Here is a 17,496-nt window from a genome sequence, read left to right on the forward strand (position 1 = left end):
CAAATCAACAAGCCCCATTGTTTATGAGAGGTTGTTATTGTTGGGCTGCATTCAGAAACAAGAGAAAACTCAAGAGCCCGGCTGTGCAGAGGCGTCCAAAGTAAAGAGAGCGAAAGGAGTGAGGGGGTGGTTAAGGAAAAACGAAAAGCAGAAATTCCTCTCATTCCCCACTGGTGTTTTCCAGATTCCTCAAGCGACAGCTCCTCGGCTGTGCGAGTGAAGTAAGCAGGCAGAGGGGGAAATTGAAGCAAACGGCGAGAGGAAGAGAACCACATTCTTGAGGGGACGCGTCACCTACACGCAGAATAGAAAGACACTCGATCTCTGTTTCTCGCCTGGCAGTGTGTAACAGGTTGTGCAGCATGGCCCTCAGCTCTTTCAGCCTTGCCTTTCCATGAATCAGATTTCATTTCAGTTGCTCCTGAGGTCTCCTTTTTTTTTCTGTAGAGGCCCTCAGAGTCTGTACCAGGCTTTTATGGCTGCTTGTTGTGGAGTCCTCTTTATGCTGCCCTTATCCCATGATAGACACCCTTCTCTATAAAACGTTCAGCAGGGTCACAGCGCACTATTAACCAACATGAACTCAACAATGTCGCCTCTGCAGTGCTTTTACTATCCCGCTATTAACCCATCACACAAATCTCTCTCGGCTATTGAGGGGGTTTAGGAAAGTGGTGGCACGCCGTCGGCCGCTCTGAGCACTTTGTTAAGCCTGAGTTTGAGAGCGACCGATAATTGGCCAAGGTTTCTAACTAACTGCCATGGGAACAAGGGTCGACAGACAGGTCAAGGGGTTGCAGAAGCAGCAGCAGCAGTGTTTGGGAAAGGGTGGAGAAGTATGTAAAATACGAGCAGCGAACACCTCGTACTATATCGAGTGTGGAAAACCGGAGCAAGAACATCAGAAAGCTCTCAGAGCCTTGCGATGGCATATATGACGACACGACTGGTATTTGTTTCTCTTTCAGGAAGTGTGACATTTTGGGAAGACGACTCCTGTTAAATGTTTCTCGGTTAATGCAATACACGAGTAAACAAAGACGCTTACAACTCAGTCGAACCTCCTTGCAACTAGGAAAAATCGATGGTTGCACAGTGATTGCCTGAATTTGTTTAGATTCGGCAAATTGCAAATAGCTGCAGCACCCAACTGACTGCCCAAAGGTTGAGCATGCAACAGCCTCAACCTCTGGATGACCATTTTTGGAAGAGGTCAACTGGTGGGAGGCAACCTGTCTCCAGACAATTGGAGTCCAAGTTGGACTGACTGTTATCACTCTCAGACAGACTGGTAAATGATTGCCAGTAATTGCTTTTTAATTCATAAATACAGATTGCCAACACATTGCGATCAGTCTGAGTTTGTCTGCAACAAGTCTCTCTGCAACAGGGGACTTGACTTGATTAGTTAGCAACTGGTCGTATTCTGATTATATTCCTATATGAAAGCATGTTTGGAGCAACAACTCTCTATCTGAGAAGGAACTGCTTAATGACTGTTTCAGTTCTACGAGGTTCTGGTTGGAATCTGAAGTAGACAACAACAGATTTGTGGTTTTCACCTATTTTCCTCAGTTAATTGTTTTATTATCACAAACAGATTGCATGTAATTGTCAACTTGATCCCATTCAGTCTCACACTGAAGGCAGACCGGCTCCATTTTTATCACCATTTTGACACGGGTCACTTTGAAGATGGCAGCTGACTGCGAGAGGTTGCAGACCTGGTTGGCATCTTCAAAGCAACTATTTCAATGGCAACTCTCAAGTTCATTGCACATGGTCGCAGTAATTTTGGTCGTACCAAGGTGTCCGCTACCTGATTTGCCTAGTATGACTGTAACAAGTTACACATTCTGTGAAACTGTACCATGGATTTCTTTTGAATACCCTTTGATAGCTTTTGCAAACTATGTTCTTATTAATTATTGTGAGCAAATTCTGAGTTGAAGTGCTGCTGTACAGCTCAGGCTGGAATATATCAACTGGTTTCTGTATTAACACAGTAACTAAACTTATGGCAAGTTATTTCTTTCATTTAAGACCCATTCAGTTACAGTCACACCAAGTTAGCATTGCACTCCTTTTGTTGCATTCACAATTTATTGTGAACAAAAACAAAAACCAGCCATGTTGATTAAACAGATGAATGATCTTCACCAGGGTGTGGAGAATTTGGTGACTTTGGTGGTGCTAATGTAGCTTCAAAAACTCAAGCAGGGATGATTAGCAGGCTGCAGAGGTCTGATAAATTTAAAGAAAAAATGCCTTCAGCTGCAGCTGCATTACACAAAGCATTTAATGAGCAGCTAACAAACTTCTCGCTCATATATACAGTTGTACACCCAAACTGGAACATCAGGGATCAAAGAAATAACAATGGCTTGAGGCTGCCTCTGAAAGTAAAGGGTTCTCCGTGGACTTCCATGTTAAATGCCCCAAATTTCTATTAGAAACAAGCGTATTTACAGCCTGGTGGAAATATTGGTTTTGATTCACTAGCTATTTTTGGTTGAGTCCAAAAAATAAAAAAATTAATTTGTTAGCTAAGTTTTAGCAAGCTAGCTTTAGCCACAGTCCTCCATCTTTTCATCCAACACCCACAGGGAATGAGTCCAACCTATTGCCAGCTATGCGGACCAAGCTCTTGAAACAGTTGTATAAGGATCAAATGGGTCATAGCAACAGGCCAGACACCCCATACTCCTACAGAACACTCCAAGTCTACAAAACACATGTAGACTGGTTGGGAAAACTCCCATGGACCCTCAAGTATCCTTCAGAGGGTAAGGAGCTGGTCCAGTGTTCTGTAACTTTAGATACTCCTGTATATGAGGTTTGACTAACGGACAGACTCTCTTTTCCAGCACGGTGGCATAGACTTTCCCAGAGAGGCTTAAGAGTCTGATCCCCCTATAGTTGGAGCACACCTTCCGGTCCCTCTTCTTGAAGACGGGAACCACCACCCCAGTCTGCCAATCCTTACGTGACTGCTATTTCCCATGGCAAACTGGTCCGTCACCCAGGACCAATTTGCCATGGGAGACCCTACCAGGGGGCAAGAAGCTCCCCAACAGCATAGCCCCTGGCACGCATCCTCCCTGGGACACACAATGAAGTTTTCCTTTATTGCCCAAATCCCTCCAGGACAGAAATGTGGCACTTTCCATATGTAGGTAATGGTAGTGTACACTGCACCCAGATCAGTTGAGCAGTTACTAAATTTCACCAAAGATGGCGCCAAATGTGAAAGGACAAGAATCTCCTTGTCAGATTATCACTTAAAAATAAATGTAACACACACTGGTACAAAAATACCCCCACAGTTAGCTTTATCGCACAAAATAAACAGCATCTACATTTCACATACGCCGCTAAGCCTCGTAAAACAATGTACCCGAGTGCTGTCTGCATTCTTGGGTCAGCAGGCGCACGGCTGTGGAAACAGATAGTAAGTCTGAAGCAACGTCTAGGAGAAAAGACGCAGGCCCGGCCCACAGCAGGCCGGCAGAGCAAACTGTCCCATGGACCCCAAGACCTGTGAGCTAGTGTTACGTTTATTGTATGCAGGAGTGTATATGTATGTGTGTGCATGCATCTTTCAAGAAAGAAAGCGAAGAAGTTCAGCTAAGAGGAACCCAGAATCCCCCTGAGACTAAACTGTGGTTGTGGAACTTACTGGAACTCCAAACATCGTGTGTGTGCTTTTGTATTATGTTCTTTTTTGCCCCAAGCAGGACCACAAATAGATAATTATGGTTTGTTTTAGGTTGCATCCCCTTTGCCCAGTCGTGAAGGCATTGCAGTTCATTGCTGCGGTGTGTCAGTTCTTAGTTAAAAGGGGAAGGTGGGGTTGTGCGCAGAGAGCCAATGGTAAAATAGAGATGATGCAAAGATGCATTGTCTTTGCATCATGTGTGCTTCTTGTTTCCTGCTGCAATCTTACAGGAACTGGTTATCAACAGACTGCATGGCCGTTTGGCCACCCAGCAGTGCACGTGTGAAAACATGTTCTGTGGTTTTTGCCACTTGCAGTCTGTTATTAGCCGAACTCATTACAAACATTCATGTAGTAATTAGTAACAGTTACATTTTGTGGCATGGTAATTTTCACATTATTCAGAGTAGTCATTAGCACAATTCATGTTTTCAACTTAAACGGCACTTCAGTCATCCTGAGCTTTTTTTTTTAACATAATGACGAGTTTTAGCCATGTTTAAAAACAGTGTGTGCCTCCAACCTGACCCCTCCTTAGAAAGACACCATTTTTAACTTCAGTATATTTAATGAACCCATGCACAATTTAATCTTTGTATCAGTGACAGCCCTGAAAAGTACATAAGGGTTGGTGGAAATCTGGTGCTTTTGATTTGTCTTATTGTTTCCAGCAGTTTTTGAGGCCCCGTAAAGTGAGTGTTGAGGCATGACATTTTCAGAGCTCACAGTTTCTCAGCTCTGCTACAAACTGCAACCAAATCAATTTTACATCCACTTTAACTGTCACAGTCCAAAGCAAAAAATCTTGTTTGTTTTTTTTTCAGAACTTTTATTTATTTTTCTGTAATCAGCAAGAAGGTCGTGGGTTTGAATCCACTATCTTCACGTGTAATTTCTATGTGGAGTTTGCATATTTTCCCTGTGTTTGTGTGGGTTTTCTCCGGGTACTCCAGCTTCCTCTCACAGTACAGTTAGTAGGGTTAGGTTAATTTGTGATTCTAAATTGCCAATAGGTGTGAATGTGTTGTGTGTTAGTCCTGCAACAGACTGGTGACCTCTCCAGGGTGTACCCCGCTTCTCAGCCCATTGTATAAGTGGAAGAAACTGGCTCGATGGATGGGTGGACCAGCTTTGAGCATCCGTATCATTGGATGAATAACAGTTTCAATGGCAAAACTGCACTAATTCAATATCAGGGATGATCTCTTATCCAATAATTCACCAGTGACAACTTCAAAAAGCATTTTGGAGCAAAGCTTCGAGGGTACATTTCACCATGTGGGGATAGCTGACTTGTCTAAACAACGCTCCCTAGAGTATGAATCTGCATAAACCTGTGATCCATCCACCCATTTATTTTCTTAACTGCTTATGAGATTTAGGGTTCACAAAGAATTTGCAAACATAAACTGACATTACTGTGAATTATCTTCATGCCACTTTTATACCACATGTTACATTAAACAAGCTCATGAAGATGGTAATATGGTGGTAATAAAGGCTGCTTTACTGCTGTAATTTAATGTAACATGGTCAGCAGCGATACTCAGGGAGGCCGCGTTGTTTAAACGCTCAGTTGGCACTAAGAGGTCTAAAGTGTGCCAAGAAAATATCCCCCACACCATCACACTACCAGCAGCCTGAACTGTTGATACAAGGCAGCATGGATCCAAGTTTTCATGTTGTTTATCTGACTCTACCATCTGAATGTTGCGGCAGAAATCGAGACTCATCAGACCAGGCAACGTTTTTCCAATCTTCTGTTGTCCAGTGTTGGTCATCCTGTTTGAACTGTAGCTTTAGTTTCCTGTTCTGAGCTGACAGGACTGGTACCCAGTGTGGTCCTCTGCTTCTGTAGCTCGTCTGCTTCAAGGTTCAATGTGCTGTGCGTTCAGAGATGCTCTTCTGCATACCTTGATTGCAATGAGTGGTTTATTGGGTGGCTGTAGCTCAGGTGGCAGAGCAGGTCAGCCACTAACCAGAAGGTCGGTGGTTCGATCCCAGGCTGCTCCAGGCTGCATGCCAAATAACCTTGGGCAAGATACTAACCCCATGTTTGCCTACTGGTGGTGGTCAGAGGGCCCGGTGGCGCCAGTGTCCGGCAGCCTCGCCTCTGTCAGTGCGCCCCAGGGCAGCTGTGGCTACAATGTAGCTTGCCATCACCAGTGAATGGGTGAATGACTGAATGTAGTGTGAAGCGCTTTGGGGTCCTTAGGGACTGAGTAAAGCGCTATACAAATGCAGGCCATTTACTATTTATTTAGTTACTGCTGCCTTCCTATTCCTAGTCTGTCCATTCTCCTTTGATCAGCATTTTAACTGCCCCGCACTGGATATTTTCTCTTTTTCAGATGATTCTGTGTAAACATGTACATGTGGGAAAATCCCTGCAGATCAGCAGTTTCTGAAATACTTACAGTAACAACCATGCTACGTTTAAATTCACTTAAATTATGCTTCTTCCCCATTCTGATGTTTAGTTTGAACTTCAGCAGGTTTTCTTGACCATGTCTCCCTGCCTGCCCTGAGTTTCTGCCATGTGATTGGCTGATTAGATAGTTGCATAAACAAGCAGTTGAACAGCTGTACTTAATAAAGTGACTGTGAATGTACAGTTTTGTTTTATTGGCTAATATCCCCTGTTGCAAGTGTATGCAAGTCCAGTCGTATACAATTAGCTGATGTTTTGCTTGTTTTTGGATGTGTAAAACTGTAAAAATGACAAAACACGAAAGCCTGCAAAGATTGCTGACTTACTGTGGGTCTCCGGGGGTTAAAGAAACACCAGTTGAACTTCGTAATCCTCATAGTTTAACTCATTTGGGTCTTCTTTCTTCATGGCTCTTCAGACAGGCAGTGGATGTGATTAAGCAACACCTCTGAAATGAGGTAAGTAGGAAATTCTCAAATGCGGCTCGAAGAGTGCCAAAAGCCCGCCGCTTTGGCTCCTGTTAACATATGGATCAGTGGAGGAAATGTTTAAGCAATTAATTATAAGTTTAAGGTTGGAAAAAATAAGCAAATTTCTTTTATAACATCTCTTTTTTTTTCAGAGGAGAGGAAAATCTTTGTTATGGACAGACCTCATCATCGCAGGCCATCTTTTCCTCTTTTGTAGCCCCATGTTCCGTCTGTTGATGTGGAAGCAAAATGCTGAAAACCACAATTACATTTAAATCAGTCAAACTGTCTGATTAACAGAAAACCGCACACACGCACACACCGCTTGAAATGTTACTGTCACCCATCCTAAACACACACCATTACGGCATCGCAGTCTGAGCCCGTGTGAGGCTCGGCCGTCAATCAAAGCATATAGCAGGTTTCCGTCTTCGAGTCCCAAATATGATCTTCAGTATTTCTTATGCAGTAAAGCAGCGGGCCCACTGTTGACTTAGGCAAGGTTACTGACAAAGAGGGCCAGAGCTGTAAGCAATCATGCTGTTCTTCCAAGCCTCTCGGAAAGGTTCGGAAAAGAGAAAAGAGGGAGGGTGATTTATAAGGAACCTCAATATTTGACACACTCGTTTGTGAAAATAAGTCTGCAGCCTATCAAAGCCATCGCTTACATTAAAAAACCCATGGAAAGCTCTTTTGAAACTACTTTGTTTTTTTTTAACTGGGCAGGCCAGTTTTCATTCATATTTCCTGGCACGGCACTTTACTCCCTCTCCATCTGAGGGACTATATCAAAATAAACAGCTTAACCCCGAGACGGCATTTAAAAATTATATTGTGAACAATACAGAAGGTATGCCGTTTCACAGAGCCCGCTTAACAGCATGTAATGCAATAAAGCTCGATTAAAAATGTGTAATATTATGATCTAATATAACACACTGAGTCTTGTTTTAGTTGGAGATGCCGTGCAACGGGACCGAGTGACTCATAGTGCTGAAAATATTCACAATACCCTCTTATTTTTTCTTAATATTCAGCTATAGGAACTGGGTCTTATTATTAGTGGTTTACACACAATGTTAATTAATTCAAGGAGTCAAACTTCTATGCATACGAGTCACTGTATTAAAGTGAATTAAATCGTTTTAATGGATATTAAATAACCGCAGGGGCGTGCGGTGAGTCATATTTGGAGTGTATTTTCATTTTAGTGTAAATGGTGTGTGGGTGAGCAGACAAGATCCTGCCCCTGTGCTCCCCGTGGGTTTTCATTAGGGCCTTGTGGATGACAACAGAATATATGACTTGGCTTCGTATGGGAATCCTGGGAAAGTCATGGAATTTTGGACATCTTGACGGAACACAGGCACTCCGGTCTTGGCCCATTCCCCCGTGGAGATGGAGGAAAGAGGAGGAATCCTTCTGCAGTGTGCGTTTGCGTCCTTGTGCGCATATACGGTGGCCCTTAAGGAGATCCTTATGGAGCTGACCCAGAATAATGACAGGTTTACAGCACAGCACCAAGCAGCAGGCCCACATGTGGCTGATATCAAACAAAGAGCAGGAACGCGCTGACGCAACCAAGTCGATCATCCCGATGATGATTAGAAAGGCCGGTGATCTGTATTACTGCCCAGGTACAGGATCTACTGTGTCTGTTTAATGCATTTATCTTCCTTTAGTCACAAAAATCTGCAAGCCTCGTAAAAAGACAATCTTCCATCTCTAAGGATTCACTCAGTCTCTTAAATTTTGGAACAACCATGATTTAGATTTTTAACTACTTCAATTTTCCAAGTCAAGTCACATTTTATTTATACGGTGCATTTTAAAAGAGTGGTTTACAGGGACACTCATTTGTAAATCAAGGTGACCAAGAACCCAATTACAAATATGGGATTCACATAAAGAGACAACATAATACAAATAACATTTGAAAAGATATAAAAATAAAAACACAGCTAAAGTCTAATAATGATTAGAAAACAGTCAAACCACGAGGGACCTCAGACCTAACTCTTTACCCCTTGAAAGCCTACTAGGAATAACTCTTGAATCTCTGTTCTGACATGAGTGGTTTCTATCATATTTCAGTCCTGCTGTCAGAACAAAGTAAATGTGTTTGCATCACTAGTTAATGAGAGTGGTCTCTGCCCATGCAGCTACACTTGGAAACACCTTGATAGATACTGAGGTGTCAAAACTGTGTAAACCACAGAGGAGATCGCTGAATGCAGTTAGGTCCTTAGAGCTGTTTTAAAGTCGTCAATCCACTGAGTGCGTGTCCTAATTTGTGCCCAGTTGTCATTCTGGCACGCCATGAAATAAGTTTCTAAATGTCATTGTTGCACATTCTGCCATGTGGTGACACGGAAACTTCTGTAGCACCTCCTTTTGCATCTTTCACTTCACAACTAAAAATAAAGTGTGACTTTAAGTTTCACATCTGTGCTTGTAGGGCTTTAGACCTGAAAGTTCATTTGATAAGTCAAACTGAAGTCACAAAACTAAGGACATTTCAGCTGAGTGCTGTGAAAGTCCTTCTATTGTACTTAAAGCCCAAAGGCTGGAGACTATGTCTTGCATTAACATGTCTTTTCCAGGAACTCTATGCCTTAAGAACCAGTGTAGTTTTTTGCCAGGTTTTCAGAGTTATTTGTTACGTATTGATCCCAGTATGATTCTGTGTTATTGGTGAGATATCGTGCGTTATAATCATGATGGGCAGAATCTGTGGGCTGCATCTGCGAATACTCGTCTGTCCCGTCGTAGCCCCTCCCGGAGCCACTGATGTCATCAGTTTCCAGCAAATTTGCGGCGTGTGCTGGCGGTTTGGCATCGGCGTCTTCAGCGGAAAGGCATTTAACAGCTTTCAGGTTCTGCAGCGCTACAGCTTTTCTAGAAAAGAGGAAGATGAGACTCATCTCGGACCCGTCTTTAATTGCGGTGACTTGATGTGAACGCATCTGTCGGGACTTGAAAGCCTTGAAACTCGACTTGAGTGTTGCCATTGCAAGAGCTGCAGCTTGAATGATTTTGTCATCGGGGATTCGCGATGTAAAAGCAGAAAGATTATTGCTAGGTTTGATGCTCGTTTCAAACTCTTCATGAGTAACTTTAGCTTCAGCTCATCCCAAATCGTTTTTAAATTGAATAAGACTTGTTCTTGGCCGCAACCACCTATGACTTGATGCGGTTCATAAGAATTTGAGACTGCAAAGAAGTGATTCATAACATAGATATGACTTGAGGCTTGTCTTGGACAGTCTTGAAGTCAGTCTTCTACTTAAGACTGACTTCACAAAACTAGACACCTCACTTGGACTTATCTCAGATGAGTCCAGACAGTACTTGAAGGCTTTTTTTAATAAAGAGCTCTCTTAGGATGTGCTATTAGAAGAGACCTTCAGAGAGACTCTGCATGTTATGCTTTCCCAATAGTCAAGCCACCAAGGACAGGTTCATAAATTTTAATTCAAGCCTGTGGAAATCCTATTATTGGATCCTTTCAAATCACTTTAAAGCCTTGGAAAGGCTTCACTTTCCACAACTGCCGAAGAACTTCATTATTTCCTTCATTTGTTCGCCTGTACGTGCAACGGAGGGTCAAAAATAAACCATGGTCATGTCATGTGCATAACCCTAAACCCAACCACAAGATTAAATAGCACCCATATGTCCTGATGTCAGTAGGAAATTTGCAAAAACGATTGAATTGCATGTGTAAACCTCATCCTCATATTCTGTCCAAAGGGTATACTTCTGCTATTTAATGCCATCCACAGAAGAAAGCCACCCTGACATGAAAGCAGAATCATATCCCACCTGAGCTACAAATGATCTCTCCCTTTGGGCTATGAGCTTACTTTGTGGTCTCCCATTTCCCTGCTCCCTGTTCTCGTCATCCATCCATGCCTCCGTCTGAGCTCCATTCAGAGAGAGAAGCAAACCACATGTTTCAGGGAGGAATCCTCAACGGGCAGCATCCCAGGCCAAAGTACCTCCAGTTCTCCTGCCCCCTGGCATCACTTAATTCTACCCTGTCATTAAGGACAAGGCTGGATGATTTGTGTTGGAACGCAGCCCTTTATTAGAGCAGGATGGGTGCAGAGAGGGGGAACAGAGGAATGATGTCACCTCAGGTCGGGGCTGGAAGTGGGTCGAGACCTGCGGCGGCAGGATCGGTGTTGTCTTTGGGCTCCATTGCAGGAAAAGATGCCGCATTTGTCTGCGTGGATGGAGATGGAATGATGTGGAATATGGAGAACAAGACTGTGTAATTTGATATGTGTGTATTTGATCTGTATCTGAGTGAATGTGTGTCTTTTTCTGTATTGCGGGCACGCAAGTGTGTGCATGTTGTGTGCGTGTGTGTGTTTTTGCTACTCTGTGTGTGCAAAAGCATGTGGTTGGAAAAGTATAGGCTGTTTTATGTTGCGTTCGTTCTTTGTTTCAGTGTTTCTTTAGTGGGCGGATGGTTGAATGAATCATTTGGACAGAGGCTGAGGTATCAGAAAGTGTGGTTTGGCTCTGGGGGAGAAAGGGGGAGACAAGAGAGAAGGAAAACCAACTTGTACTTGTGGCTTCTGGAGTCCTAATGTGCACTACTGCACAGTGATGTGTGTCTGCCTCCCGCTACCTACTGCATGTCGTGTGGAACGTATCACACAAACCACAGACAGCAAAGACTGAAACTAATTATGCAAAGCATTTCTGTGCAAGTATAATGGTTAGAACTGTTGGCCAATGTTAACTTTATATGAAACTTGTTACGTTAGAGGCAATCTATTGCGTTAGTGCGTTACTGGGAGAAGTACCTCAGTAGAGTACTTTTTTAATTAACAAAAATGAACATCTCCTATCCAGTTAGCCATCATATGTTAGTTACAGTTAAGGCGAAAAGTTTACACCCACCGATCGTGAATGGTAATTTGGGGTTTTTAAAGATTTTTTTTGAATTGTTCTTTTTCCAGGGTGGAATGATTGTACGACATACATCTTTAATGACTTTAAAAAACAAGAATTGAGTGCACAAATTTGAATATATTCTGGATTTTCTCCAATCCACACAAGCTCAAGGATATACATACACCCCCACTAATATTTGTTCCACTTTCGGTAGTCATCGACAAGCTTCAGGAATAATTCTGGCGGGATATTTGACCACTCTTCCTGGCAGAATTGGTAGAGTTCATTTTAATTGGTTGGTTTTCTGGCACAGATCAAGATTATAAGCATAATCCACAATTTCTTTAATAGGTTTTAGGTCGGGGCTTTGGGAAGACCATTCCAGAGGTTTAATAGCCCATTTCTAAAGAACTGCAGATTCAGACCGCAAGCAAGACTCCTCGCCTTCAAAGTAAAAGCTCCGCTTTTTGAAATGTGTTGGTTGCAGCAGTAAGCCAAAACTTTTACTTTGACCTTGAATGTTGTAAGTTTCTGGTTTGCATGACACGTTTTGCTTTTTTCCCCTCAAGTTTGACTATTGCATAGAGATCAAATGCAGAGTGTTTGAAGACAAGTCGGCGCCTTCCATGTAAGCTATGGGTGGCCGCAACAATCTGCTAGCGACTTAAGCGATCACAAGGAGGTTTTTGGTACAGCACCCTCTTTGCCACCAATTTAATCGAGAGTCAGCCAGTGATCACTCACAACGGCTTGGGGAATACACATTTTTCCCTTGTGACCAATGGTGCCATGATGGTTGCTAACCAGGCCTGTGCAGCTAAGGCCTTAATAGAACTAAAATCTAGTCAATTATATTTTCGAGCTGTAGCACTGGCATCAGTCCGCTTCTCAATAGGCATAGCTTCAAAATTTCACCTGACAGACGCTGATGGACACTTAATATTACCCTGGAATGAAAAAGTACAAATGTTTTCAGGCTGACATCTATTCAAACATGAACAACGGGGATGTAAGTTCTTTCTCTATTCTTTTTTTTTTTTTTTACTATTCTACCAAAACTCTTGATATAGTGCTAACACTTAGCCTTGCATATCCACCATTTTTTTTCTCTAGGCGACCTCCAACTCTGAACACAGTCAGTTTTTACTTTTCGATTATAAATTTTGAATTCATCTTTTGCCAAGCCAAGAACTCTGAATTTGATTATTTTAGAGTAAAGTCTGTGGGCCAAAAACAGTTTGAGTCATGCCCCATCCCCCAGGAAAGTGTTTCATTCAAGTGGAATTGCAACATTCATGGATGCAACAGTTCAATCAGCCTCTTTCTGTTAGGTCTGAATCCACGGGCACACTCTTCATACGACTGTAACATATTTACTAGAGTCTGCTCGACATTTAAAAAATGTAAGACCAATACCGTTCAGACTTATGTCTGAAAGCCTTATGTTTATTTATACAATACCAATGGACTTGCACATAGCTAATATTCGTCCACGGCTAAGGTCTACTATCTATACATATAGCACTGTTATTTGTGGTTTTAATTTATCCGCCATTATAAATGCAGATAAATATGGAAGCGTAGTTCCACCACTGGAAAAATAAATCCAAATTTCAAGTTATTTTAAATATTTTTACTCAAAATTTCAAAATATTTCTAAGTAAGCCGAAATTCTCTGTATGTGTGTTTCCTAACTCTTCCTAGACACATTAATCAGTCTTGATGACACTCAGTATATAAACTGCCTAGGGTACAAGGATTATTAACATCTTTGTAGCTTTTAGGCTCTATATTTATATATTTAATGTAGAAACAGATCTGAAAATGGATTTATCTACGTTACATATGCGAACGTTGTTGACATTATTTGTATCATAAGTGTACGTTGTTGACGTGGCGCCTACCTTACATGTATATGTACATTGTGAACGTTACACCTGCGATACGTCTACGTTACGTGCATGTTGTTAACATTACATGTATGTTACGTGTACATTGTTTGTAAATAAGTTTTGCTAAACACGTTAAGCCCCTGCAGGCTAGTTTTTCTGTGAAATAAATCAAATGACTATCCTCTTTTCCCCAGCAGTAGACTTATCTGTTCACCTTTGTTGTTGCTACAGTTGTCAGTTGCTTTTGCAGGGAAACCACGTCATTGCTGCATAAGGATGATGCATCTTTTGACTCTGAGCCATCTTTCAGAGCGAGCAATCAGATTAACCGTAAATGGAGCACAGACAATTTAACGTCAAGGCCAACTTGATGGCTCTTTTAATGGCCTAGAGATGAAACACATCCTTACTGTGAAGCGCACTTTTGTTGGCCAGCTTTACCGGTACTCACAGCCAACTGTGGCTTTTGAACCAGGAACTTCACTTTTACACGAACATTTTTAAGCCGCTCCACTGAGCCAGCGGTTACATATGTACCCCTCTCGTATTAGCACATTCATTTCAAATGTAAACTGCTAAGGAAGTGGACTTGCTGTGCACTCTCAGTGTTATTTCACATATTTATTGCAACTTTTTATTATCTCTGCCTCCAATAATATTTAGATGGAAGGGGACTGATAGGAGCAGAGTTCCAATAACAGAGATTAAGTGCTCTGGGGGTGATTGTGCAGCGTTTTTGAGGAGAGAGCCGTCTGCCTAAGTAAACTCAGCCCAACACTGAGGAACTGCGCTCTGGAACGTGGTGGTGTAACCCGAGCACTGGTTTGGGAATAGCCCAAGGGAACTAGGCTCACTTTTCCAAAAGCCTCTATCTCCTGCGATATGTAGCGTGATTTGAGGAGAAGTGAGCAGTGTGTGTGTGTGCATGCATGTGTAACAGGGGAGGTGGATGGAGGGCTTACGGAACGGCTAAGTCAGGAAAACAAGCCTCAGGAAACCTTATACTGCACTCTGGCACCGACACAGACGTTCTTTCTTTCTCTCTCTCGCTGTCTCACGCTTTCTTTCTGTCTCTCCGTCAGCCTGCCTGTCTTGCTGAACCTCTTCTCTGCCATTTTCTGCACTACAGGAAAGCAGGGTGAGAGCAACAGCAGAGAGACAACAAATATTTGACACTTGGTGCTGTTGAAACCTTTGTCATATGTCAGCTTTTTCTTTTGCCCTTTACTTTTTCTTACATCGATATGGAGTCTTTGGGAAGAAGAAAAATAAAAGTTCAATCAAAACATGAGATAATTCCCAACGTAGCATAAGGTAGAGATCATATGGACACGTGATGGATAAGCAGTCATCCTTCTTATGCTTTATTCAATTTTACTTGAAGAATAGTAGCAGTAGGTGTGCATAGTTGCCAAAAAAAACTGGCATATGGATGTCCAACAAGCCTTGTATTCATGTCTGACAGTGAAATTTTACAAGGAAGTCGAGCATCAGTTCAATTCAACTGAATTTTATCTATATAGCAACAAATCTGAACAGTAGTCGCCTTAAGGTGGTTTAACTTGTAAGGTAAAGACCCTACAACAATACAGCAAAAACCCCAACAATCAGATGACCCCCTACGAGCAAGCGCTTGGCGACAATGCGAAGAAAAAACTCCCTTTTAACAGGAAGAAACCGACTAACCTCATTTTGTGCATTTGTGTCTCCCCATCGGGGACTCTCACATTGACTTTTATCGAACGGAAAAAGTTGACGCTCATCCTCCATCTTCAGTTTGCTAATGTGTTTCTATTAACCTAAATATAGCTCTTTAGCTAGCAAACAGCTAACATGCTATATGCCAGCTGGCCTAACTTCAGTAATCTTTCAGACACTGCTGCTGTTTAGCTCTCCGTCTTCATTTATGTCCAAAGTCATAGCCTAGCTCAACATTTTAGTTTTTTAGAAACTCCTCAGTCAGAATATGGTATCTCGTCTTTCAACAGAAACTAGCAAGCTAACTTCAAGCTCGTAAATCCTTTTTTTCGTGGATAGCATGACGTTAAATTTTATCCTAACAACTGGGATAGCATCCACACCAAACATTTTAACTCCCAGTGATTTGGTTGAGTGTTAAAATAGGAGAAGAAGTTAAACGTGAAAATGACGTCAAACTTAAAAATGTTTTTTTAGGGCTTTTTGTCAGCGTAAAAAAAAAACAGGGCTAAAAGACATTAAAACCTGAAGTTAAGGAGTAGTGCAGGCTTGCTCGATTGATTAATTGGTGTTAAAAAAAATAATAACATTAAAAATTTAAAGAACCTGCAAGTTTTTACAAAGTGTTTCCCTCTGGATCTAATGGGTTTGTTATTTCTGTGCTTATCTTTTCCCAGCCTTTTATCCTTCTCAAATTTCCTGCTTTATCTCTTCCTCTCGCCCTCTTGTCATCTCTCTATTGCCTCAATTAAAAAATACTTTGTATGTTATCAAACCACTAATGTAAACCACATTAGCTACCTCTCTTTCCCTCTTTGTCTCAGTCTGTTGTCCTCTCGGCCTCTCAAGCACACACGCACACTTCTCCCTCCTGTGCTCCTTTATCTTATCCCTTTTCCACTATGCTTAAAGCACTTGTCTGTGTCTGTCACACCCCCCCCCCCCCCCCCACACACACACACACACCCCTTCCTCTTTCCACTGCTTTTCCATTCCTTTCTCTATCTTTTCTCTCTATTCCTCCCCTTTCTCTATCTCTGGAACCCTCACTCCACCTCCCACTACAACAAGCACACCAATGTATAACCCACCCACACCTCCCCTTTCCTTTCTTTCCATGTGTTTGCTGCCATCTTTTTTCCTTACCCCAAACCTTCTCGACACATCATTCTCCCCGTCTTTCTGTTTCCTCCTGTCGTTATCAGCCTCTGTTTTTCTGTGTCTCTCTCCGTCTCCACCTTATCAGCTTGTCCTCTCTCTGCTCTATACAGCTCTTCCCTCCGTTTCCCCCTTTTTTTTTTATCCTTCCCTCTCCAGCTCTCTCACTGTTTTCCTCAGTGTGTCTGTGGGGGCAGCGAGTGGTCAGGCCTGCCCGCAGGCATCAACAGCACAGGGCCACAGCCTCGAGCGATGTGTGTGTGTGTGTGTGTCTGCGAGGATGATTGGCACTCTGCCCAGACCCACCTCCTGTGGTGAAACTCTTTTTCTTTGCAGTCTGGACTGCTGCCCAGATTGACCCTCACAAGCTCACGCACACATACAGACATGCAAACACATTCACAGATAAGCTGAGTGGCACACAGATGTGGGACCTTATTTCACACTGTGACACACACACACACACACATTGACTGTAGAGCAAGAAGCTAAAGGTTTATAGTTTATCACTAAGAAAACCTCAATCAAGATCGCACTGACATTTTTTAACATTTTATATTAAAAACTACAGAATTGCACAAAAGTCTCGCGCTAGCTCACATTTCTTTATATGCTAGGAAAATGTAACAAAAGGTGCAGTGATCTACTGAAAAGCATGTGCAAACATAGACGAAATACAGTATATCAAGGCAAAAACTGAGTTTCTAGAAATCCAAGGAGCTTGAAAGTCAATATTTGGTGTGACCGCCTTTATTCTCCAACACAGCCTGAACTCTGTTAGTCAAGCTTTCTTGTCATTTCTTTAAGCAGTCTTCGGGAATAGTTCTCCAGGAAGGACATTCAAAGATCTTCTTTGGATGTTTCTGCCTTTTGTTCTGTTCTCTGTCAAGATGAGACTCTGCTTTAATAATGTTAAGGTCTGCGATGGCCAATCCATGACTGACAGAGTTACACTGTGTGTTTTTCTATCAGGGTATGTTTTTACTGCACTGATATTCAAGCTAAAACGCAAAAGACACTGTTGCCAATCTAATAATTTCAAGATGGTATTACATAGTGGATCAAAATCTAATGGTACTTTTCTCCATTTATAATTCCATCAGTTTTAACAGAGCCTCCACTATGCTTTGCTGCGACTGATTTTCAGTCCAGTTCTTGTGTGATTTGACATACCCTGTTTCCCTTCCTTGGGAGTGGCTTTTTGACAGCCATGCATACACT

Source organism: Pelmatolapia mariae, linkage group LG3_W (genome assembly GCF_036321145.2).
Source record: "Pelmatolapia mariae isolate MD_Pm_ZW linkage group LG3_W, Pm_UMD_F_2, whole genome shotgun sequence".
Taxonomy (NCBI): domain Eukaryota; kingdom Metazoa; phylum Chordata; class Actinopteri; order Cichliformes; family Cichlidae; genus Pelmatolapia; species Pelmatolapia mariae.